Source organism: Drosophila persimilis, unplaced genomic scaffold, assembly GCF_003286085.1.
Source record: "Drosophila persimilis strain 14011-0111.01,24,50 unplaced genomic scaffold, DperRS2 tig00000191-arrow-pilon, whole genome shotgun sequence".
NCBI classification, from domain to species: Eukaryota; Metazoa; Arthropoda; class Insecta; order Diptera; family Drosophilidae; genus Drosophila; species Drosophila persimilis.
The window spans coordinates 7,143,621-7,168,971 of NW_020825298.1; the positions used below are offsets into that span (position 1 = coordinate 7,143,621).

The 25,351-nt window shown below is 44.9% G+C and overlaps 1 long non-coding RNA gene across 3 annotated transcripts; it reads right to left on the reverse strand.

Moving 5' to 3' along the window:
• Positions 1-4,863: 4,863 nt before the first annotated feature.
• On the reverse strand, positions 4,864-23,314 carry LOC6588687. Of its 3 annotated transcripts, none has more exons than XR_003408763.1 (4): positions 22,397-23,314; positions 5,852-6,073; positions 5,312-5,714; positions 4,864-5,255 (listed from the first exon to the last, which is right to left on the reverse strand). It is a non-coding gene; the product is annotated as an uncharacterized LOC6588687 (long non-coding RNA). The 3 variants fall into 3 exon arrangements; XR_003408761.1 differs by having other exon boundaries at positions 5,770-6,073; XR_003408762.1 differs by lacking the exon at positions 22,397-23,314 and adding an exon at positions 6,202-6,253 and having other exon boundaries at positions 5,770-6,073.
• Between the last annotated feature and the right edge of the window lie 2,037 nt (positions 23,315-25,351).

Here is a 25,351-nt window from a genome sequence, read left to right on the forward strand (position 1 = left end):
TCTTTTGGTTTTTGGGTAGCGCTGTCGGGGGAGACCGAGGCAGATTAGCAAAGTTTGTAATTACGTTGGTAATTGATTAGGTTCGAACAACAAACTGCTAATAAGATTATTGCAGTTGAGAACAAACCGAGCTGAAAAAACAAAACCGAGGCCGAGTTACCCCCAATTTCCCCCCCAAAGCCCAAACAAAATTATCCTCCAAACTCTGGCAGAGAGTGGATCCGAGGCAGAGCCCAGAAATTGAAGCGATTTGTGGCGCAAGTTTCGGATGGAAAGGAGCGGGGCAGCATCCTTTCGCCGAAACATCCTCTGTTTGTTTGCACAATTTGCCTAGCAGGGGGCGTGACTGGAGTGGGGGCGCGGCCCCAGTAAGCTCACGCAAGCCGGAAGAACAACAATCGACCGCCGAAATAACAATGGATTTGGCGCGTTTGCCAGTTTTTGGCATTGGGCGTATTGTTAATGGCATTGCACGCACATCGATGGGGAGCCACCTCCCCTGAGAAAGGGCTGGGAGTGAATAGAGGGGGTGCACTCTGTCGGAGATACGAGCGCCACCCATGCACACCCCTTACACACAGAAGACAAACAATTTAGCGGCACTGCACTGTGGACAAACAATCTGTGGCCAGAAAGATGGAGGGAGAGAGAGAGAGAAGGTAATGGAGAAAGAAAGAGACAGATAAGATTCCATTTGCTGCTCATCCTACCAGATACAAGGGAGCAGAAACGGAAACGGATGCGACCCAGGCCTAGGGGATTGCAGAAATTTGTATGCGTTTATGCGGGAAGATGGAAGAATATACCAATAAGGAATGAGGTAATTATTCAAAAAAGTTTGAATTCGCCTACATATTCCCCTTGTGCTGGAGATTTTTCAAATATTCCTGCCTATAGTCATAGGTAGTTGTGGATCCCAGCACACTTATCGCTATAATCCCTGCCAATCCTCTAAACTGAGTTTCATCTTGCCATCTTTTAGGTAGATCGCAATATCTGACTTCGTATGCACAAAGCGTGTGCATCTGTGCCTCCCTGTGTGCGTAAGATATATGGCTGGCTGGCCAGGGGAATGCTCCAATCCCTCATCGATGCTGGATGATAGTCGACGCAGTCGCCGCAGTCGATCGGCTTTCGGTTGCCTGGACATCATCAGGAGCGACAACAGCTGATTAAAATCCTTGGCAGCCAACTGCCTGCTGCCATTCCCACCCACCATCATCGATCACACTCCAAAGGCAACTCGTGTTACACTACCGCCCATAAGTATACGCAAACACACAATCCCAAGCCAGCGAATTCGGTTTTGAGAACAGCCAAAAAAAAAAAAACAAGGGGATGGGGAAGCCGAAACTCGCTTGGGAATCGTTGCAATTTTGCACGTGAACACGCTCAGCGTTCGATGTCTCTCTCTACTGCTCCCGCTGCCGCTGCCGCTCTGTATCCGTATCACTTCCAGTTCACTTGACAGATATGGTGGTGGGGCGGTGGGGGCGCGCCAACGCCTTTACCGATTCGCTTCTTCGGCAGCTTCTGTTTTGAAATGCATTGGCAGAGACAGGAACGGAACGGATGGGCATGGGCATGGTGGTTAGGGACTGCAATTGTTATTTTTGTTTTTAGAGGGTGAGAAAGCGGTGGAGAAAGGTGTGCGGGGTTACGGAGAGGAGGTACAAATCTCGGCAACTAACCTAGTTTTGTGCTTTTCCCTGCTCCCTCTTGATACTACCAGCCAACAATTTTTGTGTGTGGCTTTTATGACAGCCAGTTCTCTATCGATATGATTGCTCCTCTCGTTTTCTCTGTCTTTCTGTCTCTCTCTGTGGTGGGTTTTTCTGAGTGAGAGTTTGAAATCCGTTTCTTGTGGGATATTGCATATTGATTCCGGCAAATGTGCCGGGGAGTTGCTGTTGGGAGTTGAATTGCCGATTGGGAGGATAACATGCAGATACTCGTAGTTCGATATTTTGATTAAAACGGGTTCAACCGAGAGTGAGCTAAAGTTATAATGAATTTTATAAGAATCATTGAGAATAGTGGAGCCTTCTACTCCTCAGAGACTGGCATTTATCCGGGAAAGGACTTAAGGAACGACGTACCTCCTCCTGGTTCCTCCTGCAACATGCTTTACCTTATCGCCTTTCACAGGGTAAGTTCTCCTTGTTTGCTCTTTTGTTTTTTTTTTTTTTTTGGTTTTTCTTCTTTAATTTTGTATTCCCTCAGCTCTATTGGCCGAGACCCTCTCTGGCAGAAACTGCTATGCCGCGATCCCCCCCTTTAACCACACCAAGTAATGTTATTAAGTTATTATTTATTCATTTACTTTATTAAACTCTTAATTTCATTTTAGTAGGTCGTTCCCTCCGGTGGCCATGAATACCTCTTGGGTGCCCCTCCTGGCTGCACTGTGGCAGCCACTGGCCGTCCTGCTGTGGGCCATTGTCATGATGCCGTTGCCTTATCGATGAGTCGTCCCATCCGCTGCAGCAGTGATCGACGGTGGAATTGTTGGTTCACGCCTATAGGAAGTAATCTTCTTAGGCTTAAGGATATATGTACATACATACGCGTCCATATATGTATTTAGATAGAAGACACAAATGTTTTCTACTTGTTTATTTATGTATAGTAAGCCAAGTTATAATAAATACAACTATTGAAAAAAATCCTTGCTGTATCCTGTAACGGGAAAACTATCCCGATTAAAGAGAAGGCCTAAGATTTTTTATTGGGAAAATGTCCTTGATCCTTGATATGGATTCCAGGGAAATTTTTCCGGTCACAGGAAGCCATCTTACGCCCAGATCGGCCCACAAATAGCCGGGAAAGCTAAATACATATGTAAAGTTGGGGTTTTTGAAGTCCTTACCGAATGATCAAGAATTTGTCTGATCACAGCGGACTATGGCACGCCTCGATCGGGCCGAGAATAAGGGAGAAAGCAGGATATTTATATCTGGAAAAAAGTCCTTGGTCCTTGATAAGGACTCCATAAAATCAGAGACATTTTTGCGATCACAGGAAGCCGTAGCGCGTCACGATCGGGCCATAAATAGCGGAGAGAATTCATATTTTTAGTCCTTGATATCCTTGGTCCTTGAAAAGGACTTCATAGTATCAGGGACATTATGCCGATCACAGAAAGGCGTCGCACGCCCAGATCGGCACATAAATAGCGGAGGAAATGTATATTTTTGATCCTTGATATCCTTGGTCCTTGAAAAGGACTTCATACAATAAGGGACATTTTTCTGATCACAGGAAGCCGTCGCACGCCCAGATCGGCCCATAAATAGCGGAGAAAATGAATATTTTTGATCCTTGATATCCTTGGTCCTTGAAAAGGACTTCATAAAATCAGGGACGTTTTTCTGATCACAGGAAGCCGTCGCACGCCAAGATCGGCCCATAAATAGCGGAGAAAATTAATATTTTTGATCCTTGATATCCTTGGTCCTTGAAAAGGACTTCATAAAATCAGGGACGTTTTTCTGATCACAGGAAGCCGTCGCACGCCCAGATCGGCCCATAAATAGCGGAGAAAATTAATATTTGTTACCTTGATATCCTTTGTCCTTGAAAAGGATTTCATAAAATCAGGGACTTTTTTCTGATCACAGGAAGCCGTGGCACGCCCAGATCGGCCCACAAATAACGGAGAAAACAAAATTGGAAAACAAATCTGGATGGGATACCAGGGGAACAGAAATCAGCAGCAAGCAACTGTAGGAAAATCAAAAACTGGTGCATACTTTTGGGGGATCAAAATTAAAAAAAAAAATCAGCGACCTTCTGCTGATTTCTGTTGGCCTGGTATCCCATCCAGATTTTGGCCGACGCGAGTTTTCTTTTTGTTGTACGGTGGCGCCCCAATCGATGATTTCGGGAACTACATTTTTAAAACCAGTTAGAAGCCCGTTTTGTTTTCTCCGTTATTTTTGGGCCGATCTGGGCGTGCCACGGCTTCCTGTGATCAGAAAAAAGTCCCTGATGTTATGAAGTCCTTTTCAAGGACCAAGGATATCAAGGATCAAAAATATTAATTTTCTCCGCTATTTATGGGCCGATCTGGGCGTGCGACGGCTTCCTGTGATCGGCATGAAGTCCTTTTCCAGGACCAATGATATCAAGGATCAAAAATAATCCTTTTCTCCGCTATTTTTGGGCCGATCTAGGCGTGCGACGGCTTCATGGGATCAGAAAAGTCTCTGAATTTATGAAGTCCTTTTCAAGGATCAAGGACATTTTCCCCAATCAGAAATATTTAGTTTTCTGCGCTTTGTAAACCAATCTTGGTGTGGAACGTCATTTTGTAATTGGGCTAGTTTACCCCATACAGGATACAGCAAGGATGATTTTTCAATAGTTTTATTCATCATAACTTAGCTTAGTATAAATAAATAAACAACTAGAAAATATTTGTGTCTTCTATCTAAATATATGGACGCGTATATCCTTAAACCTAATAACAGCAATATCTATCTAGAGTCTAGTCGCCCGCGTAGCCTTCCCTTGATTGTCATCGTTAAAGTCCTTCTTGTCGATGGCCAGATTTTGATGCCGTTCGACAGTCTGGATTCTCAAGATCCTGGGAGACTTGGTCCTGCACCGATCTGGCCCTACTTGTCTGAAATATAGCCTTCTGAAGATTTGGATTCGTTAGAATACTGGGTTTTCTGCACGCTATATCTCTTCTATCCGGCAGCCGATCGGAGTGCGGCATGTCTTTTCGTGATCGGGAGAGTACTGCCAATCGACTGCCATCGGAAAAAGGGACTTCCATTTCCTCACGATTTTCGCAAAAAATCATGATGGTTACATCATTAAAATTGCCAAAAATCGACCTCATTTTCATAGTCGAGATTTTGATGCAGTTCGACAGTCTGGATTCTCACGATCCTGGGAGACTTGGTCCTGCACTGATCTGGCCTTATTTTTCTGAGATATGGCCTTCCGAAAATTTGGATTTGCACATCAGTAGAATAATGGTTTTTTCTGTACTATATATGGACGCGTCTATCCTTACACCTTACAACAACGATATCCACCTAGAGTCTAGTAGCCCCGCGTTCTCCCTCCCTTGGTTGCCATAGTCAAAGTCCACGCTGTCGATGGCAAGGGCAAAGGATGACGATGCTGCGCTTCCGTCCGGCTGGTATTCGCTTCTGTCTGGCTTGGATACTTTCATAGTACTGCGTCTGGCGGACACGACTCGGTTTGTCGCAAAGCGAAGGGTATGAATGTGTGTGAGTAATCTGTGAAGGAAGATATCATTTAAAATATGTCCACAATTATATACTGATTCACTTACGCGTCTCAAAGCCGAAGCCCATCGTTTGATTCGGCTGCATATGAATGGGCGTGAACCAACAATTCCGCCGGCGATCACTGGTCCTTGCTGCAGCAAATTGGACGCCACATTGTCGCCACATCGGCCCGCAGCAGGACAGCCAGTGGCTGCCACAGTCTAGCCAGGAACACTTTCCTTGGACTAGCCAAGAAAAACGGAATCACCCGCGGAGGATGTGCCGATGGCGAGCGAGTCAAAGGCCACAGATGGCCAAAGATGTCAGCCGGTCAGGCGCCGGGAGTGGTCAGTCGTCATCGATCGCACACTCGCTCATATGAACCGGAAGACCAGAACGGTGAAGCTGGTAAACGATGTTGGGCATATCCGCGAGCACGCAAGAGGTATTCCTGGCCACCGGAGGGGGCTGAAAGAAAGTGTTAAATAAAGTCAATGAATAAATTATAACTTATTAACGTTACTTGATCGGGTAAGAGTTAAAGCATGGTGCAGACGGAAGACGATGTCGGTAATGTAAGCCCCTGCGAAGCACGTACGTCGTACCTCGTAAAAAGTGAAGGTGAACCAGCTGCTGGCGCGATGCACGCGATCGTGGATGCAGTATCGGTCCGGCAGCACCCAAATGGGTAAGGCCGCCTAGGGGGTCCACGGTTCAAAAAGGGGGCGCGTGCGTCAACTGATTTGAAATGGGATAGTTACAAGAGCGGCGCAGGACCCGGAACGTGAAGTTTAAAGCCCAGGGCCGCTTATCCGGGAGTATGTAACCTAAAATATACATAATTAAACATAAAAAAACATAAAATTAATATTTAATTTAAAAATCAAAACCTAGGTTTGTATCCGATATTTCCAATCCTTGCTATAAAAAGTTGTAGTTAAAGGTTTAATCTTACCTTAAATCGTACATAAATTGAATGCTGACCACAAAACACGTGATTTCATTTCGAGCCGAGCATCCTGTCAAACTAAACAATTTCCGTCCAGGCGAATGGCCTAATCACATCAATGGTTCGACCAGCATCCTCTAGTACGTACCCTCTGCTTTGGCCGGGCTCCCTCTCTCCATCCTTGGCAAAAATAACAAAATTTATGCTTCCTGTTGTTTACCCCGACACCACCACCCCACTTCCCCTGCTGCGGCAGTACGCCTGCATTTTATTATACAAAATGTTATTTATTTATTTATTTTTGCGGCAAAACTTATTTTTCCTGCCACCCGACTGCCGTTGATTACGCAGATTTTCCGCGCCGAACTGAAGAAGAAAGAGGGAGGGCCGAGAAAAAGCCGCGGGCGAAATCAAAAGGAAAATAAAAACAAGATGGGAATAAGAGATTCGAGGACCGATGCTTTTGATACACTTGAATGTCGATAGTGTTTATGATGATCTGATCAGACTTGAAAAAGGACTCTAAAAAGTTCACAGAAGAACAGAAGGACACGGCTGTTGGAAGTGCTACAAAACATACAAAGAGCTCATGGAGTACGAGCCAAAATCGTATTACCCGCTGCAAGGGTATCATAAAAATGAAGCAACGGAAAAACAGAAACATTAAAAGCAGCCGCCGTCTTTCAATTGAAGGCGGTAAAGGCGGCACGGGGTCTGCTCCGAGTACTGGCAAATCTGCTGCTGGAAATCTTGCCAGTTGTTTCCTTTGATATCAAACGGTGCACGTGCAAGGAACAAGAACAAGACGGGGAAAACTTTGTCATACCCAGCCGGGAAGAAGGATATGGATTCTGGTGGCGAAGTGAAGTGGTGGAAGGAGCAGACTATCGTGGCAGAAGAAAAAGTTTCTCCATATTTCCATGAAAATATATGTACGGTGTCTCTGCTCAATTTAACTGCCACATTTCCACATTCGAGCATCAAATTTTGAGCCGCACACACACAGATTCCATGCCATTTCATCCGCATTCAGATCTCCTTTCATTTCATTTCGTTTCATTTGATATGGCCTGCTGCCTGCCTGGCGTACGAGTATGCTGCCTGGCATAAGCCGAATCCAAATCTAAATGAAATCAAATTCATGTGACAAAATGGCTAAAACTGCATTTTATTACGACATTCATACGCTTCGGTTCAGTTCAGTTCAGTTTTATTCGTTTCGGTTCGGTGTGGTTGGGGTTCTCCCCACTCTGCTCGGTGCAGAGCTCTCTGCTGTCATAAATTTTGCGAAAAGCATTTTGCAACATCAGAAAAACTCAATTAAAATGGACTTTAGCTTTATTTCTGCGTGACAAGACGCAAATCAGAATATTTCACTCGGCCACCTCCTCCTACTTCCCCTCCAACTTCCTCTCCAACATTGGGTTTACAACTCTGGCCAAAACCACAAAATGTACATCAAATATAAATATGTATAACACGAAAGGCAACGCGAACCACACACAACTATTCCCAGTGGATTGAAGCGAAGATTAGGTGCTCTGTCCAGGTCTGAATAATAAGGAATTGATTGGCCTTCAATGGGATCTCTACCACTAATATCTTATTTCTTTTCTTCAACTCCCATTGAAATAATCACCCCTCATTATAAGGAAAACAATCATATTTTTGATTAAAGAAAGTCGTTTTATGCCTAAAGAAAAGGCTATAATCCGGGGCAGCTTCATTAGAAAAATATTCTATTCTGTGAATAATCTATAATATATAAAAACAGGCATTGAATAATAGCTATGATCACATTGGAAACATGTTCTGTCCATGGAAGAATGAGAGTGCAAGCCGCATGCCCATGTCAGAGGTACACCATTTTTGGTTAAGGGCATTCTCTTTTTGACCTGCCTCTTGCTGTCTTCATTTGAAATGCATTCATCTTTTTCATACATACTCCTACCCGTACCCTCGTGCACTCGTCCACTGCTATTCTCGTATGTGTCCGAAGGTTGGGGCTCCTCCCAGTGCCCAAAAAACTGCCACACGATACAGACAACAAGTAGACAAGTTACTGACACCACACTCCCACACACACACACTCTCTTGCACAACCACTAAAACATAGATACACACACATACACACACACACACTCATACTCATTTGGGCTTAATGCTGCAGCAAAATTTTTTGGCTTTGACTCCTAAAGAGAGAGAGCTCTCCTACGACTTCGTCGACTGTCTCCGGCTGACATTTTGGGCGTTCTGTGGTCTCGCCCCCAATTTTTTGGGGGCAATGGTAAGGGGGAAAGGGAGTTTTGTTAAGAAATCAACTTTCTGGCTTTTGCGGTTGGGCGAGCACATTTTCAGTTGTGAGAGAGAGAATTTTCCTTCTAATTGGCGCACTTTTGTTTAGCATATTACGTATACGCCTCGAGGTCGGTCGGACTTGGATTTGCTCTTCTCTTCTCCAAATATGTTTTTGCTGCTTTGTGTGTGTGTGGATTAAAAGTCTTGTAAACATCTAACAAGCTTAGCAATTACCATGTTGAACATATAGATATGTGCCTAATGAGCACTGAAAAGAGGGGAATGTTTTTTGTTGTGGAATCCACTTGAAAGTGCATAAAACGTGCGAAACTGCTTCCCCATTTTATAGGGTTTTTCTTCTTTAAAATTATATGTGTTGAGTTCTAGATTCCCCTTTGGGTTTTATGCTCACTTCTGATTCAATTCATTTCCGCTGATTTCCACCAATCAAATATTCCAAAGTGATCCAAGCCAATCACTTTTTTACGATATGTTCGCCACATATCCAGGCTAATGTACAGCCCTCGCCCTCGCAGGAGTACAACTGCCTATGGATAACCCTTCTGGTTGATGGAGAGCCCCTCCACGCATTTCGAGCCCCCCGTCAACTGACATTTGTGCCGCTCTGTGGGGCCTGGGGCTGTGCTATTAAATTTATGACGCAAGTAAATTGAATTTTAAATTTGAGTATGACAAATGCGCCACGCCCACGCTCACACCTGCTCACCGCCCCCACCCCCACCCACATGGGGTGGATAGAAATTGCCTACGAGAGCGAAAGCTGGCAACAAAAGTCATAAGTCGGAAAACGACGGGCTACAAACACAACAAAAAAATGGGATTTTCCAGCAGCAACAAACGTGACTCGAACAAAACATATAACCGAAAATGTGGGGGCGTGGCAGGTGTTGGCCAACCAGTCCGCCCTCGCTGCCTACATCCCTCCATCCACCTGGCAGCTGGCAAAGTGTTGACGCAATGACTAACTGAAACTGCCTGGCCTGACTGATTGAGTGAATTTGAGATTGACTGACAGTCCTGGGGCCAGAGCAGGAGCCCAGCACAAGGGCAGGCAGCAGGCAGCAAATCAAAATCAGCACAAACTGTAATGGAAACGACAAATACGTGCGCAGTTTTCCCAACAAATACCAAAAAGAAAGTGAAAACGAGACGATCAAATATTTGGACAGCCGAATTAAGGAATACTCTAAGAAGAGAGACGCCTTAATGGGATTCAACGGGAATGAATTAATGAGGATAGGGACATAAGGGATAGTATTCAAAAGAAGATGATCTACATCTATGATATAAGATATGAATGATGTGAATACTTCCTTTCGTGCTTTTGTTTTTATAAATCAAGAAGAGTCAGCAAAAGAGGCCAACTTTTCGGTGAAGCTCCGCAAGATGTACTCGACTTTTTAAGGACATTCTCAACAACAATAATAAATAATAATGAAAGCACATGCAAATTGCCAAATCAACTCGAGTAAATGAACATTTAACTAGTGCTTGTCAAAGTTTTGAATACCCTAGACATATAGATTAAGACCCATCATTCGCAAGGCGACTTTGAACTGAGATTGAGCGGTAAGGCAAATGGTACCCTAACCCATCCCATGGCACCCCTATCGATACCATAATACGATATCTTCCTTTAACCGATACTCTAGTGTGATCTTTCTGTGATCGAAAAGAAAGATTTGTGTGCGTTTACCCTTCAATGCTTATCCCATCCTTCCATTATCCACCCCATCCCTCAGATGTAACAAAATAGACCAAAAATTTAACATTGTCCCCATTTCGGGAAAAGGTATAACCCACGAAATCCGATGGCAAAACAAATTGTGTACAATTCTACAGCCAATTATTTCCCCAAAAATAAGAAAAATCAAATCGAAAATTTTCTATTAGCCCACAGAATAAAATATGCAAAATTATACACTCGTGGCTTCCGCTGGCGGCAGGTGAGAGGAGGCCAACAGAAAGGCAAGGAGCATTTTCCAAAGGAAAACTTGAAAATTCCTCACACGTTACCGCATTTGTTTTGCCATTGGCATCAAATGTAGCGTTAACTTTGGCGCCGCTTTGCCGCCCCCTTCCTCCGCTGGCAAATCTCAGCGTGGAAATCAAATTACCAAAAACTCAACCGAAAATGTTCAGCAAAAAACTCACGTGTCATGATGCACTTGAGACTTTGGCGCATTTGTCTGTCGCCAGGGTCCTGTCGTTTGTCCTCTGGCTGCTGTCTCCTGTCTCCCGTCTCCCGTCTCCAGTCGCCTCGTGGCACTGTCATTGTTTCCAACGGGTGAGAGAAGGGCTCCCCAGCCGGCGACAGCTACACGGATAGACATTGACATTGTCTGACGACGCAAATCAAAAACGTATCAAATAAAAGTTTGCTTTCTCCCTTTTTGTTGTGTGTTCACTCAACACGTGCTCTGGCCGCCCCTCTGGGGGATAATTTCTCCGGCAGTGCGACAATTTTGGGTGGGTTGCTCGAGCCACTTGTACAATTGCTGAGGGCTCGGATCGGAGAAGTCGATGACACACAAAGCCCGCGAGAGCTGACAGGGCATAATGACAAAGGTTCAAAGGGAACACGAGCCGAGACGAGCACTCGAGAAACGAAATTTCGATTGTGTGCAAGGTGCAAATAGAAATTGCTACTTTGAGTAGTTTCTGCTTCGATTTGGGGTTCTCAGAGAGTGCTTCAGTGGGGGAATGGATCCATAAAGGGTGAAAGGGGGTCACAATCGGGGCATATCACCTAATTGATCGATGAGCAATGATTAGCTCTGTTATCAGCATCATTTTTAATGATTTTATGTTCTTTTATCAACAAAAGTATTGATAATTTCCATTGTAATCGATCAATTAGAGGATGTACATTGATGGGCTATCGTTAATTATTCAGTAATTAATGTATAAAATATGTAATTATTATTATGCATATCTGTTTGGAAAAGTATATATTTGAGCAATTTCAATGGGCTCTCAGCTATAAGTCCATGGCTATTACTATACAAACAATGAATAGATACTCGCATTAATGATATATAGGAGGAGGTATAACACTAAGAGATATAAATGCCATTATCTACTATTTGATAATAGCAATCTGGTAATCTTTTTGCATGACTAGTGTTATGGATATTGCTATGGATTCCATATGCTGTTCCTGTACTGCAGTAGAGTATTCCAAAAAATATTAAAAACCTGTTGACTGCTTTTGACCTTTTGTCTGAGTTCTTTCAACTGAAATTTGCAGGAATAATCCAACAAAAATCATGTGAGTGCCAGCTGAAACTATAACCTACTTGTTTATGAACACTCTCCTATTATCTACTCTTGAAATGATCCAACTTAATCTCTTTGTTTAACAAAACATTATTAAAATTGTATTTTCTGGCGGGCGGGGCTCCTTCTATAAACTTCAATGAATGTTTGAGGCCAAACGACAGGGAATATTTGTGGACACGACAGCTTTAAGAATGTGTGTGTGTGGGTGTTTATGAGAGAGTGTACTATGTGTGTGTATATCTGTGTGGAAGAGGTGCTAATTAAATAACCAAAATGCTGCGTGCCAAAGCGTTGCCCGACGCCAAAGCCTCAGAATGCATATGATTAACCTACATATGGAGTGTATAGCAGCTACCCCTGCCACTCCTGCCACCTTGCCACAAGCCACCTCTATCAGCTGCAGGCGAAAAACTCACAGAGGAAAGCCTGAACACCCCTTTTTGGTGATGGCTGAATGTGTGAAAGTGTGCTCGCATAATTTCATTAAAATAACTGTCAAAAATTTCACGTATGCCCACACACACACACACACATACACATACATAGATGGCCTGCCTTACCCTGGAAACGCTTCAAATTCAAACGCGAATTTTCCACAGAGCTCTCCCCCGCCCCGCCACCAAACCGTCCACCCAATTTCCCAGGCACAGCTGTCAATAGGAATTCTGCAGGTGTCAAAAGTATTTCAGGCATGGAAGTGTCTGTCTATCCAGGCTTCTCTGTCTCCCTCACTCTGTACTTTGTTCTTGCTATTTCTCTCTCTCTCTCTCTCTCTCTATGTCTCTGTATGCCAAATTGGCATAAATTGCTTTAGGGCTTGTGGCTAACATGCCCTCTCATCCTCCTCCCAGAGAGCATCTCTCTGTGTGCGTGAAATTAATTTTCATTATTGGATTTTGCGACTTAGACATCATTATCGATGTTCTTATCGATATCGATACACACACGCGCTGCCTGCCGCGAATGCCGGATGAGTTTTTGCTCTCACCCTTGATGTGGCACCTAATCGTTCAGAAAGCGTTGAAAATTTCCACAGAGTATATTCCTTTTCCTCCCGCCCAACCACAGCCCCAATGCCAGCACCAAGGACAAATTGACAATCGATTTCTGTGGCACGTAAAGCTGTCGGCATTTGTCAGTTCTGTTGAGCATTGGAATCGGAATTGGAGCGATGACTACATACTCGTAGAAGAGGAGAACTTGTAAAGTACTCGGAATATTGGAGAACTAAACACACACAAGAGCCACCCACCCATTGTGCGGCATACCATACTCGTCTCGACTCAAAGAGTTTCTCTTCATAGACAACGAAGAAGCCCAATATGACAGACCACACCAGATCGTTGCATTGTGCTCGAAAGATAATGAAGGAGAAGCCACTGCCAAACTGCCTCTGTCTCTGCCTCGATTCTGTTCCGTTCTGTTCTGTTCTGTTCTGTTTTGTGCCTTTGCCAAACAATTTTAGGGGAAGCCACAGAACTAACCAAGCAAATAATTTGCGAAAATTCAATTTTCCCCATGAATATGAATATGAATATGCAAAACGGAGTGAGTAAGTGAGTAAGTGAGTGAGCGGCAGGGAGTCCTCTCTCTCTCTCTTTCTCTCTCTCTCTCTCTCTCTATCTGGCAGCAAAACAAATTAGAAATAATTTAATTTGATTTTCGTTCGGTTCCGAGTATCCGGTTTCCTCGAAAGTTTTCGATTCCTGCTTCATTGCCGGCTTAATTGCAAAGGCTCCTCCCGAATCGAAGTCGACCAAAACGAATCCAAATCGAATCACGTCCACTTCAACGCAAAATGTCAACTTGGAGGGCATTCAAATCTTTCTTTCGAGTGGGCCTGGCCTGGGCCTGCTTCCCGCAGAAACTTTTCAAAATCAACGCCGCTCACCTTTCTTCCTGCCTGCCTTCGGAAAGGTGGCGGGAAACGTGGCCTGACTTACCAATAAGTGGGGCGTGGCTGGGGGTGGAGTGCCAAGTTTTGGAAATCGAAAGCGACAAACGGTCACAGGACTCGAGGCTGGAACAGGAACAAGTCACAAACATTCCCGTTTAATGAGACCAATAAAAGGTTTGGGCCTTTGACTCGCTCGCCGACGTCCTCGTTCGCTCCGAAATCAAAAGTTTTTGCAAATTGCATTTCGTAATGGCAGTGAAGCTTAAATCTTTTATGAGTCCTCGCCCTCCTTCTTTCTTTCCGGCGTATAAGTGTGTTAAGGGCTTGGGCTGGACGGAAAAGGACTTTAATAAAATAGAGCCAAATGAAAGCGAAATTGAAAACACACGCACGTGTCCACGTCCAAGGTGGAATGGTGGAACCCTTTTCGCACTAATTGTTCACATGGGAGAGCTAAAGGAATGCGAAGAGGGTGCGCCTTTGTACTGCAATGAGGGTGAAATTTCAGATGGTTCTGGGATATCGCTAGAAGGGGTCTCAGATGCTGGAAGGTAGGAAGCAGTGGTACATTTACTTGCAGCTTCAACTTATTTTAATGGCCATAAAACTCTTTACTATCCTTCCAATTAAGTGGCACTAAGAAGTGTTCAATACTTTTCTGTTAAGATGCGAAAAATCCAAACGGACGGACGCCTTTTAACGTTTTTAGGCAAGGATTTCTGTTGTCTTGGATCGTATGAAGCCTCTAGGACCTAATGTTGCTCTGCTGCCGTTCACGAACACTTGTATAATAGTGATTGGCACCCACACAAGGATGTACATATTTTGCTTACGCACTGTGTGCATGCGGATCACTGCCTGTAACAGAAAAACCGCGTTACACTCTGTTAACACTCTAGGTTAACAGCCTGTTAACGCCACCGTTGACTGCTCTTATTTAACAGCCAGTAGTTAACAGCGCTCTGAGAGCGGGCTCGCACTGTTATCACGATCCACACGATCCACACGGCTGTCCGCCAGCCTTAGCTTATAAGCGAGAACTCACATAATGTTAGTTACGTTCCCACCCCCGTTACAACACGAAAACCAGAGTGATCTATACGAAAGAAATGTATATAAAATTGAAGCCCCCATATCTTCTTTGGACTGTGATTTTGGATTCATTCTGCATTTTCATACTCTTCATTAAATACCTACATACAAGCGTCTGGATCCGCCCTCCTACAAACAGTATCCTTTATTCTACTTACCTAACTAAATTCGTCGTAAGTTACAAATTTAATCTACTATCCCATACTGCAGCGAAACATTTCTGCAAGTATTTATCAATTAATTTTCATCACATCAGCAAAATATTATCTAATCGAACCGTTCATGCTCTGTCCCCTGTTCCTGTTCGAATATTTAAGCGATACACTTTAATTAATGAGCTTGAAATTATTCAAAAATGTAACCTCTTGCGAAACTGCGACCATAAACAGAAATGCTGAGCATGAGATGGCGCGAATCTCAGCCAAATTTATGATCATCAGTCGCCGCCATAAAATGCAAATGAAAATTAAAATTAATTGCGTAGCAAATGTCCTGCCTGCCCAGAAAATTAATGAATCATCAGAGCTGAGGAGCTGAGGAGGAAAGTGACTCGGTCTTGGTCGCGGGCTGCGGAACAACATTCAACAGTGGAAAGTAATCCACTTAAACTCGAATTTGTCAAAAGCATAAAGTTACAATGGCCACCTCTTGCCAGAAGCCAGAGGCAGCCACAAGGAGGGCCAGGAGTAGAAAGGAGGAGCGAAAGGAGAAAAAAGCGAGCAGAAAAAGTATATTGACAAACGACAAACAAGCAAATACAACTCGGAAAAAAGGGGGAAGTACAAATGATCGCTCATAAAAAGTGACACTTTTTGGCGCTCCACACAGAAGGACCCCAGACCGAGGAGGAGGCAGAGGTAGAGGTGGAGGTAGAGGTAGCCCCCAACTTTCGTCGCATCCGTCATTGCAGTTGTGTCCTTCCGCATTCGCTTAGATTGGAAATTTGTTACAATCAAACGGGGGGGCAGGAAGGGAATGGGAGAGGGAGTGAGTGCCCAGATAGATATAGATGTGCCATATCAAATCACTCAAAGTGCTGCTACAGAGACACACACAGCCATGCCCACACCCACACCCACACCCATACCCATTCGAGTTTATTGCCAAATGGTTATCATATTGTTTATAGATTTCTCTACTCCTTTTCCGTCCGCTGACGCTCGTCGAGAGCCAGGTGACAGTGATTGATCAATATGAGCGCCGCAGATACAGATACCTAACCGCCACCTTAAAACCAAACCTCGTTTCTCTTGCGAGTATTGTCAACTCTTCCACCACGGACATCCACGATATCCACTGCGTGGAGCACGGCTAGCAGCTGGCTGTGAGTTTTGCGTTCTTGCGATTAATCATTCGAGGGGAAGCAGCAAAACTTTTACCCCCGAAAAAATTAAAAACTCGAGCTTCATGTATTTGCCATTTAGCTGCTGGGGAAACTCCGCTCTCCCAGTCGGCAGCCCAGGCAAACAAATTAAAATACATTTAGGCAGCTGTGGCCCACACTTTACGCAGTGCAAACTTATATTTTATGACTTTGATTTGCTGTGCGAGTACGCAGCCCCGAAACGTAGGCAATGCCAGAAATGGGGATACATTCGTGTGCGAGAAGAGGGGCAGTGGGGCGTGGGCGGACTGTAAAAGTTTCCCTGGGAAGAGGGACACGTGAGAGTCCTTTTCGTTTAGAATTTAGAATTTGTTGTGTGCTTGTTTTTTGGTAAAATGGGGGATGGAAATGGGTATCTTGAGATGAAGATTTCATATCGAAAAACATGAACACATGCCACCACACACGGACCCGCTCATAACTCAAATGTCAATTGAATTTTAATAATACAAAACACGCATTCACTGAGACACAAACACAGACAAGGAAGTCACGCATGGAAGTGTACGGCGAGGACGCTTGAAAATTTTGTGGCAGCTGTTTTCCAGGAGGCAAACAATTTAGACAAAATTTCAGAAAAATTCCTCACATTCGGTGAGAGTTTAATTGGGAAATATTTCATTGAAACATTTTAATAATAATATGTACTTTTTTGACTAAACTTTTTCCATATTTCTAGCCCATAAATATCTTCGAGAATATTCATTGAAGCCTACGCTTCCTAGACACATTTATTCAGCATTATTCGAGACTCTTTTCAACCAATGCTCAACTGTCCGTAAAGTCAGGGAATACTCGTATAGCCTTGCCCCTGGCTTATTTATGCTCCATTAAAAATGGGTGAAAATTGTTTTGCCCAGAGCAGGAGCAGAAGCAGGGGGTGGAGCAGGGGGGGAGTGCAAAGAGAAGACCAAAGCAGCAATTACCAAGGCCTTGGATGCTTGAAGCCCCTCAAATATTTTTTCAATCTAACATATTTTTTATCATTTTCCACACATTTCTTTTCGTCCTTTGGCCCAATCTCCCTCTCTCTCTATCTTTTGGCTAGCGCTTTGTTGAATGAAAGGACAGCCCAAACAATTTGGTGTAATTTAATTAAATGAACACAGCAGCAGGCCAAAAAGCAGCGGGACAGGACACGGTCAGGGACAGGGACAGGGACAGGGACCCCACAAGTCAGCCAGTCAGGGCAGGGCGACAGTCTAGAGCAACTCCCGATGGAAGAGTAGACCAGAGGTCCTGCCACTCGTCTGTCTGCCTGCCAGACTGCCAGCCACTCTGGCCTCCGAGTCGGGGGGAGCACTGGAGAGCACTGGGGAGTGCCTGTCCCTGCCAATTCACATTGCATTGTTCACTGACCGGGGCACACAGAGGCGAGGGGCGGCTGCTCCGCTCCCAATGACAAAAGTTAATGCCTAGCAACCTTTCAACAAAAGCAACAGCAACATCAAGGGGATGCCACGAGCAACAGCAGGAGCAGGGAGCAGGGAGCAGCACAGAAACATCAACTATTAGTAGGCAGTCGAGGCCAGAATGAAAATAATAAAAAGCTATGACGAGGCTGATGACGATGACGACGCCGTTGATAGGCAACCACAGAAGGAGAGAGGGACAGAGAAAGAAATAAGTGAGAGAGCAAGCCATAGAGGACACCTGCTGATTAAGATCACAAATTGAAAATCATGCCCAGGCGCTGCTGCTGCTGCTGCTGCTCCTGCTGGCCAGGATACGTTCAGTCCTGCCGTCCACCATCTGTTCCGCAAAGGAGAGCAAAGGAAAGGAAAGCAATGAAATCAACTAGAAATTTCTGCTATTTTCATTAGTTGCTAGGAGGCAATTCTCATCAATTGCAGCAGGACTTTTCAGAATGCTGTCTGGTTTGGAATTTTCAAATAAAGCTAATCGTAGGTGGGAGATGGATTGGACTATGCATTGAATGCATATAATTTGCTTTCGAGTAAAGGACAACCTATAAAAAGACATAGATAGATGTTTAATAACTTCATAGAAATATGCTTTGGTTTCTTTATTCTAATAGAAATAATGCCACATTAAAAATCTCTTAAATTTATGCCTTACTCTCATTGGTTTTAGCTTAAACTTAAAGACCACTTCATCTTTAAACAGATTAAACATTAACACCCTGATTACTGAGTTCTTTTGTTCGTATAAACAGACCATTGGCCATGTCCTGCTCCTGTCATTGTCATTAACAGCTGCCAAGTTTCACGGGGGCCCAGAAGTCAGACAAAAACCGAAATTGGCAACAGCTGTCTGTCAGCCAAACAGAGGGACTGTCACTGTACGAAAAGAAGCAGGAGAGAGGAGGTCACAGACCAAGTTGAAGCGTTAATGAAATTGAAATCAATTGAGAGCAAAAGCAGAGGGCGGACGGGGGGCAGCAGTGACCGCAGCAGTCAGCTCTTGTCAGTCGCATGTCTGTCATACAGTACTAATATCCATAAAACTCACATAAAACGCTGTAAACTTGGAACTGTACTCGAAAGCCACAAAGTGAGTTATTCCCGAAACAAATTGAGTTTTTAACTAAGAAATATATTTTTGTTAAATGTTCGCTCACTGCAAAGTTTTCTGTCACTTGAGAAAGGGGTAAGGGGGGTCCTGGGGGGGTGGGTGCAGGGTCCTGGCTTTTGCACATATGCCAGCAAGTCAGCAAGTTTTTGTGGCTGGCTGGAGCTCCAAACTTTGGAGCTGACAACTTTTCTAATTGTGTGATTGAATTGATGATTTAATAACTAAAATTTAATTTCACTGAATGGCCTGGAAGTTCCCTGGAAGTTTGTCAGCTTTGGCTTTCATTTGGCAGGGATTTGTGTTAAGTTTTCGGTTTTCGGTTTTCAGTTTTTGCGGATGTCAGAGATCGCAAAGCAAAAGTAAAAATCAATTCATCTCCCTCCGAGTCTCCGGTTTACTTTTTGCAGACCATTAAGCTGGGCATAAAAAAAGGAACCGAACCGGTAACAAAAATAAAGGGCGACAACATCGATGTGGACAATGCCACAATGCGATTGCGGTCAGGGCTCAGCTGTAGCCGCTTTCATCCTGCCTTTCCCCAGTCCCTCCTCTTCTCCTCGATTCCTCATTGGGCCGCATCTGTGTCCGGCTTGCAGCTGGAAAACTAAAACACAAAAGCCCCGTCCGACTCCGGCTCAGGTCCTGCACTTAACAGGCAAAAACCGAGCCGAAAATCCCAAAGAAAAACAGTAACAAGTAGAAGGGATGGCCCCAAACAAAGGGTCGATCGGTAGGTACCCAGTGAAATCTATATTCTCCAGAAGAGAACAGGTATAGACATCTTAAGATGGGTTGGGGGAAAGCTCAGGGAAGGCCAGGGAGAGGAGAATCAATAAAGATACTCAATATGGTACTATATGACTCTCCAGATACTCCTTAGGCTGAAGAAACATATAAGTACAGACTGAATCGAAATAGTTCTGTGGCCTTCTGTGGCTGAAACCTCAATATTTTGAGTTGTAGAAAACCCTCCCTAGCACACAATATCTATCGGATAATTTCTATAATTTTCTAGATATTTTCTTAGCCCATCAGGCCCTTCCAATACCCTATAAAGAACCACTGAAGGTAGTACAACTACAGGCAAAGTTCCTTTTGGCCTGGCTTGGAGTTGTTTTTGTTGGCTTGGCTCGGACTGGGACCGGGACCGGGGCCCCGACCAGCTGTTGGTTTGGTGCTGTGCAAAAATCTGAAAAGAAATCAGATTGTGGCCGAAAGGAAACTTCACAACGAAGTTTAGGCAGCTAATTAATTAAGTTCCTTTGCAGGGCGTCCAGGCGCTGAGGGGCTGAGGGCCGGGGCGGGGCTCACTGACGCTTGACACGGAATAAATCCATCGCCAGACCCAAAGCCAGAACCAGACCCAGAGCCAGAGCCAAGTTCAATGTGCGGCCAAGTTTTAAAGTGCAATGTCAATGGACGGATCTCCGACAAGGAGGAGGAGGTGGAGGCCTTAACCCTCTCGTGGCTGGGGCCTTATTAACACGGTATAGCCAATGTTAACAAATTGCATTATTCGAGGAACAATCGAGACGCGCACTCCACCCGGACTCCACCTGCGACTTCCTGCCACTCGTTTTTTCCAGTTTTTCCAGTGTGTGTTTTAAATGTTATGGAAAGGCGTCGCGACGCCTGTGTAAATATGTGCACAGTCCACAGTGCCACGAGCTGGGTGCAGGAAGGACACGGCCATCAACAGGACACCTATGAGTGTACACATACACATATATATGTGTGTGTAACTCCGCACGCTTCAGGTGTTAATGATATAATTTTATTTCGCGTACAAGTAAATTTCATTACTCTTGATAATGGCCCAATATAAAGCGAGGGAGACCGTCGAGTCGAGTCGAGTCCCCCCCAAGCGTTGAAGGATGCTGTATGACCTGGGGGGAGCAGCAGGGAGAGGAGGAGGAGACTGATAGGTCAGAAGAGAGTGTCACTTAATGATAGCCGATGCCGATGTCGAGAGCTCCCGGATTATACAGATTTTTTGCTTGCCCTGACAAAGCCGACAACGAACTGTGCATTTAAATCTGCTGAAACAATTTTTTGCCCCCAATCCCCAATCCGAATCACAAAATCAAAATAAAAATCGGTCCACCTATAAATCCCTGAAATTCTCTTTAAATTTTCGCATTGTTATGGGGATTTATTAATAGACTTTTGATCTGTGGGGCAGGCTTCATTAGCGGTCAATAAATTCTTTAAAGCATCAATAATTTTTGTATTTTGTTTAAATATTCTTCGCGGCATATGCGGCGGAAATTCAGTGGGGATTCCATAAATCTGAGGAGAGCGAAAAAGATTAAATGAATTTAATGTGGAACGATATAAATTATTTTCTGATATTTTTTAAATGCATCTTCTGGCTAGATAGATGTATCTGATAGATGGGCCGGTAATTGCCGCTATCGCTGATCGTTTAATTGAAAAAGTAAATGAATCCAGTGAGCATTCATTTGATTGCATTCTTGGGGTATTTTTCTTGCATTTGCGTTTACTTTTCGCATGCCACACGGATACCTTCCACCTTGATTCGCATTCATTCGCTTATTGAAATATTATAGACAAAGGACAAAGGGTATGCAAAATATGTTGTTCCACCCGAGAAGAAGAGCACCGGACGGTACAGTGGGGCGGGGCAGGGGCTGCCGAGAAGTGCTTCGTATCAACAGCAACTCTGAATTCGGGCTGATAAATATTAATGCTGTGCAAAGTGCGCACTGAGCCATTGTGGGCAAAGGACTTTGCTGCTGTCTCCTCGCTTGGTCCTCGTCCTGGTCCTGCTCCAGCTCCAGCATCGACTGTCAGAATCCAGGCGGCATTAATATTCATTTCCATGGCTACAATAACGAAGGACGCGGCCACAGGAGGCGACTGCCATAAAGACAGCAACAGCAGCAACAGCCACAGAGGGACACCACCCGGATGGGGCAGCCATAGGACAGGACACGGTAGCCCCAGCAGCTCCTTGTGGGACATGCGAGTGAGTGTGTGTGTTTGTGTGTCAAAGGAATTGTTGAGGCAGGACCAGGTTCAGGACACCAACACGAGCCAGTGGGTGCCTCAGTCGGGACTGGGGTGGGGCGCCATTGCGAATGCTCAGCGGCTGCTCTTTGACATTCATTTAATTGACTCCGCTTTCGGTTTTGCATTTCAAATGAAGCGAGAATTCAATTTTTGTTTTGGAAATTAATTAAATTTTTCGATGCCCGTTCCCAGGGCACCCCCCACACCGCAACCACAATACAGCAAAATTTAAATATAAATTTAATAAGCTTTGCCAAGAATTGTCTTTCTTTGTGCCATTCCCCTGCTGCGACCTCCCCCCCTGCTCTTAGCCCAGTTGGTGCTCCATAGCTGCCGGCATTTTCATCATTTTATTTTATTATTATTATCGCTTTGGCATGGCTCCCAAAAAAGAATACAAGAGATAGAATATAATTTACAGAAGAGAAATAAAAGGGAATTTGAAATACCCTTTGCCCAATAGAGGATGTTATTTCAGGTATTTATATAAATATTTCTTCTTTCAGTATTCCGAAAAATTCCTCCATATTTGTTGTAAATTTTGAAAGATTTGTATAGAAATATCATTCAAAAAGCATAGAAAAAGGCTTCATATAATAATTGGTAGTCCTGCTTATAAGAAACGAAAACTTGGGATATCTATAATCATCTGTACTCACCATCGGCTATGCCTCCTTTCGCTCCTGCAGCAGTTTTTGTTGGCAAGTGTATGGCAAAGGCAGGAAGCCAAGAACGTCCGTCTCCCCGTGTCCTGCGCTTCACACTTTTGTCAATGAGAGTTGGGTGTGAAAAATGAAATTATAAGCAGAACGACAGGCAGAAGCACAACCAGAAGCAGCCACTCCTTTGGCAGGACTCGCAGGGCGGCCCATGACAGACAGGAATACATCTTAGGCGCATTTTAATTTCATGCTTTGCTTGGCTCGTTGTCTACTTCCTGTTCGGCTTCGCCATCCCCATCCCCAGCTCCTGCCCCTGCCCCTGCTGCGGATCCTGTGTCTCTTTTTGATTGTTGCTGCGTAATGACATTTAATGTCCATAGACCATAATTGACTGGGGGGGGACCTGGGCCTGGGCCAGGGGCAGGGAAAGTCGGTAAGAGATTGCCAGCGGATCCTCATGCGCGACTGCACAGCAGTTAAATTTGGCCCGAATGTCTCGGCCTTTTGTATGTCCGCCTGCCTATACATAGACGACTGTCTGTGTGAGTGTGTGTGTGTTTGTAGGCCGACATTTGGCAGCCGCTTTTGACCATTTGTTCTGCCATAGAAGGACCTCAATGCTCGGGGGAGCAAAGCCGTGCGGGGCTGGCCATAATTTGTGGTCCAAAGTGCAGTTGAAAGCTTTTGCGGATGGAATTTAATTGTGCGACAACGTTATGAACATGCGGCTCTGTGCCACATCGACAGTGCCACATCGACAGTGCCACATCGACGTCGACATCAAGGTGAAATGCGGAGAGATTTCCTTGGTCTGGGGGGCGGCGTCATTATATCATAAGCATAATGGGGAATCATTTCAGATGGAATGTCGTTAATGGATTGCCATTGTGGTGCCACAATGAGCCAAATGGAAGCGCCATCTGTTCTTCCACCGAAATGTGGGAATATTCATTAGATATATTTGGGCCTCCACTCGGAAATCCCCCTCCCCTACCCCACCCTACCCTACCCTACCCTACCCTGCTCTACTCGTATCAATCTCTATTTGCAACAACTTTTAGCCCACCGCCCCGCGCCGCACACAGACTCTCGGCGAGAACAAAAGCTGTCCAACCCATTTGGATATGCAGCTGTCCAAAGGCTTTTATGCACTTGACTGACGGACTGACTGACGGGGCTGGCTGACGGACTGACTGACGGCCGGATGGGGCAAAAGTTCATTAAATTAATTAATGGCAAGTTCTCGAAACTGCACTTTAGTGAGTATCATGTGGCCAAAAGCATAAGCCATCCAAATAGTCAGTCAAAAGCAGGAGTAAGCCAAGTCTTAAGACTTAACCTCTTCCTCTTCCCTCTCCTTCTCCTTCGGCCTGCCCCTTTCCTCGTGCACTTAAGCCTTCAGCCGAGCGAGGCATTCAGGCTTCAGCCTCAGCCAGCCTCTCACTTTAAAGGCTCCTCCATGGCTCCATGGCTCCATGGCACCATGACTCCTCGAAAATCAAATCCCGACTGCTCGGCTGCCACTAACATGCGTATCCCTCGCGCTGCAGTCGAACAATGAGCCACCGCAGGGCAGAACCAGCACCAGCACCACCAACAATGCCACTCCTCCTTCAGCCGCTGCTAAGCAACTCCACTGTCAGGCCCACAGCCACTGCCACTGCCACTCCACTTTTATCCGGCCCACTCCTGCCCCAATGCTGCTCCGAAGCGAAACCCCGAACTGAGCCGCGAGATGCATTTGATCTAAAACCAGCAAAATGGCAGAGTGCGTGATGAAGCAACGGACGGGCTGTCTGCGAGCCAGAAGGCAGAAGAGTTCATTCCAAGGACTCGATGGAACTAGACTTCGGGCTGGTTCCGAGTTCGCGGGCATTGGTGCTCCGTTCTTTGGTTTATTTCTGAAAATATAAAGAAATTGTAAATACCATTATTAAATATAATCATTTTCGGAAAATCGGGCACCTAGAATACCAAAAAAAGGGGATATATTTTATAAATTCTCTGAATATTTGAAGTGATATAGCCAAGAGCGAGGACTCTTAAAACTTACAGTTCTAAAGACTCTTTTCTGTTCCAAACTTCTGCTCATGGAGAACGGGAACTAGTTCAGTTCAGTCTCCAATACTCTCCCACTCCCAATCTCCACTCGCCAGCCCTCGTCTGCTCTGGTGCCCTTCCAAGGAAATTAATTACGAGGCACGCGCTCAGGCAGACAATGCATTCGTTGCTCCCAATTGTTGTACAGAGCTCCTCTTCCCACCCCCCTTACTTTTCACCGCTTTCTTCTCTCTCCTCGACAGCTATTGTTGTTGTTCTTGTGGCTGTTGTTTTTCAGGGCAAATATTAATTTTCGCACCTTTGGCTGCTGTTGTTTTCCGTGCGTTTGGCACCGCTGTCGGTCTGGCGTGCCACAATGCACAATTGTTGATGACAGAGTGACAAGAAGACCAACAAGATATGGCAGGAGAACAAATGGCAAAGGAAGAAATGCCAGCGGGGACTCCTAACCAACCTCTCACTTTCAAAATGGAGAACCCAGGAGCCCCAGGGATTCCAGGGCTGGTAATCAAATCAGGCTGCATTTAAATGCATGTTGAGCTCATTTAATTCTACTTGAGGCATTCGGAGCCCATCCCATTCTCTCGGAGCTATCACCTATCACCTCGGTACCTCCTCGGAGCCCCTTTGGAGCGGAGCGAAAGCTTCGTCCTGGCATTGTTCCATGTGAACTTGAACCGGCAGGAGAATGAGTATGGAGGTATTAGGGGATAAATTCGTATTTTGTGAATTTTGCTAGAGATGGTTGCCGGAAGTTCTAAGGTATTCATTTCCAGCTTGAAGAATGTTTGTTTAGGAAAAGCGAGACATGAAAATATACGAAATATGCGATCCACAAATACTAATCAAAGGTTCTATAATTATAGGAATATTAGGAATGGTGGTCGTTTA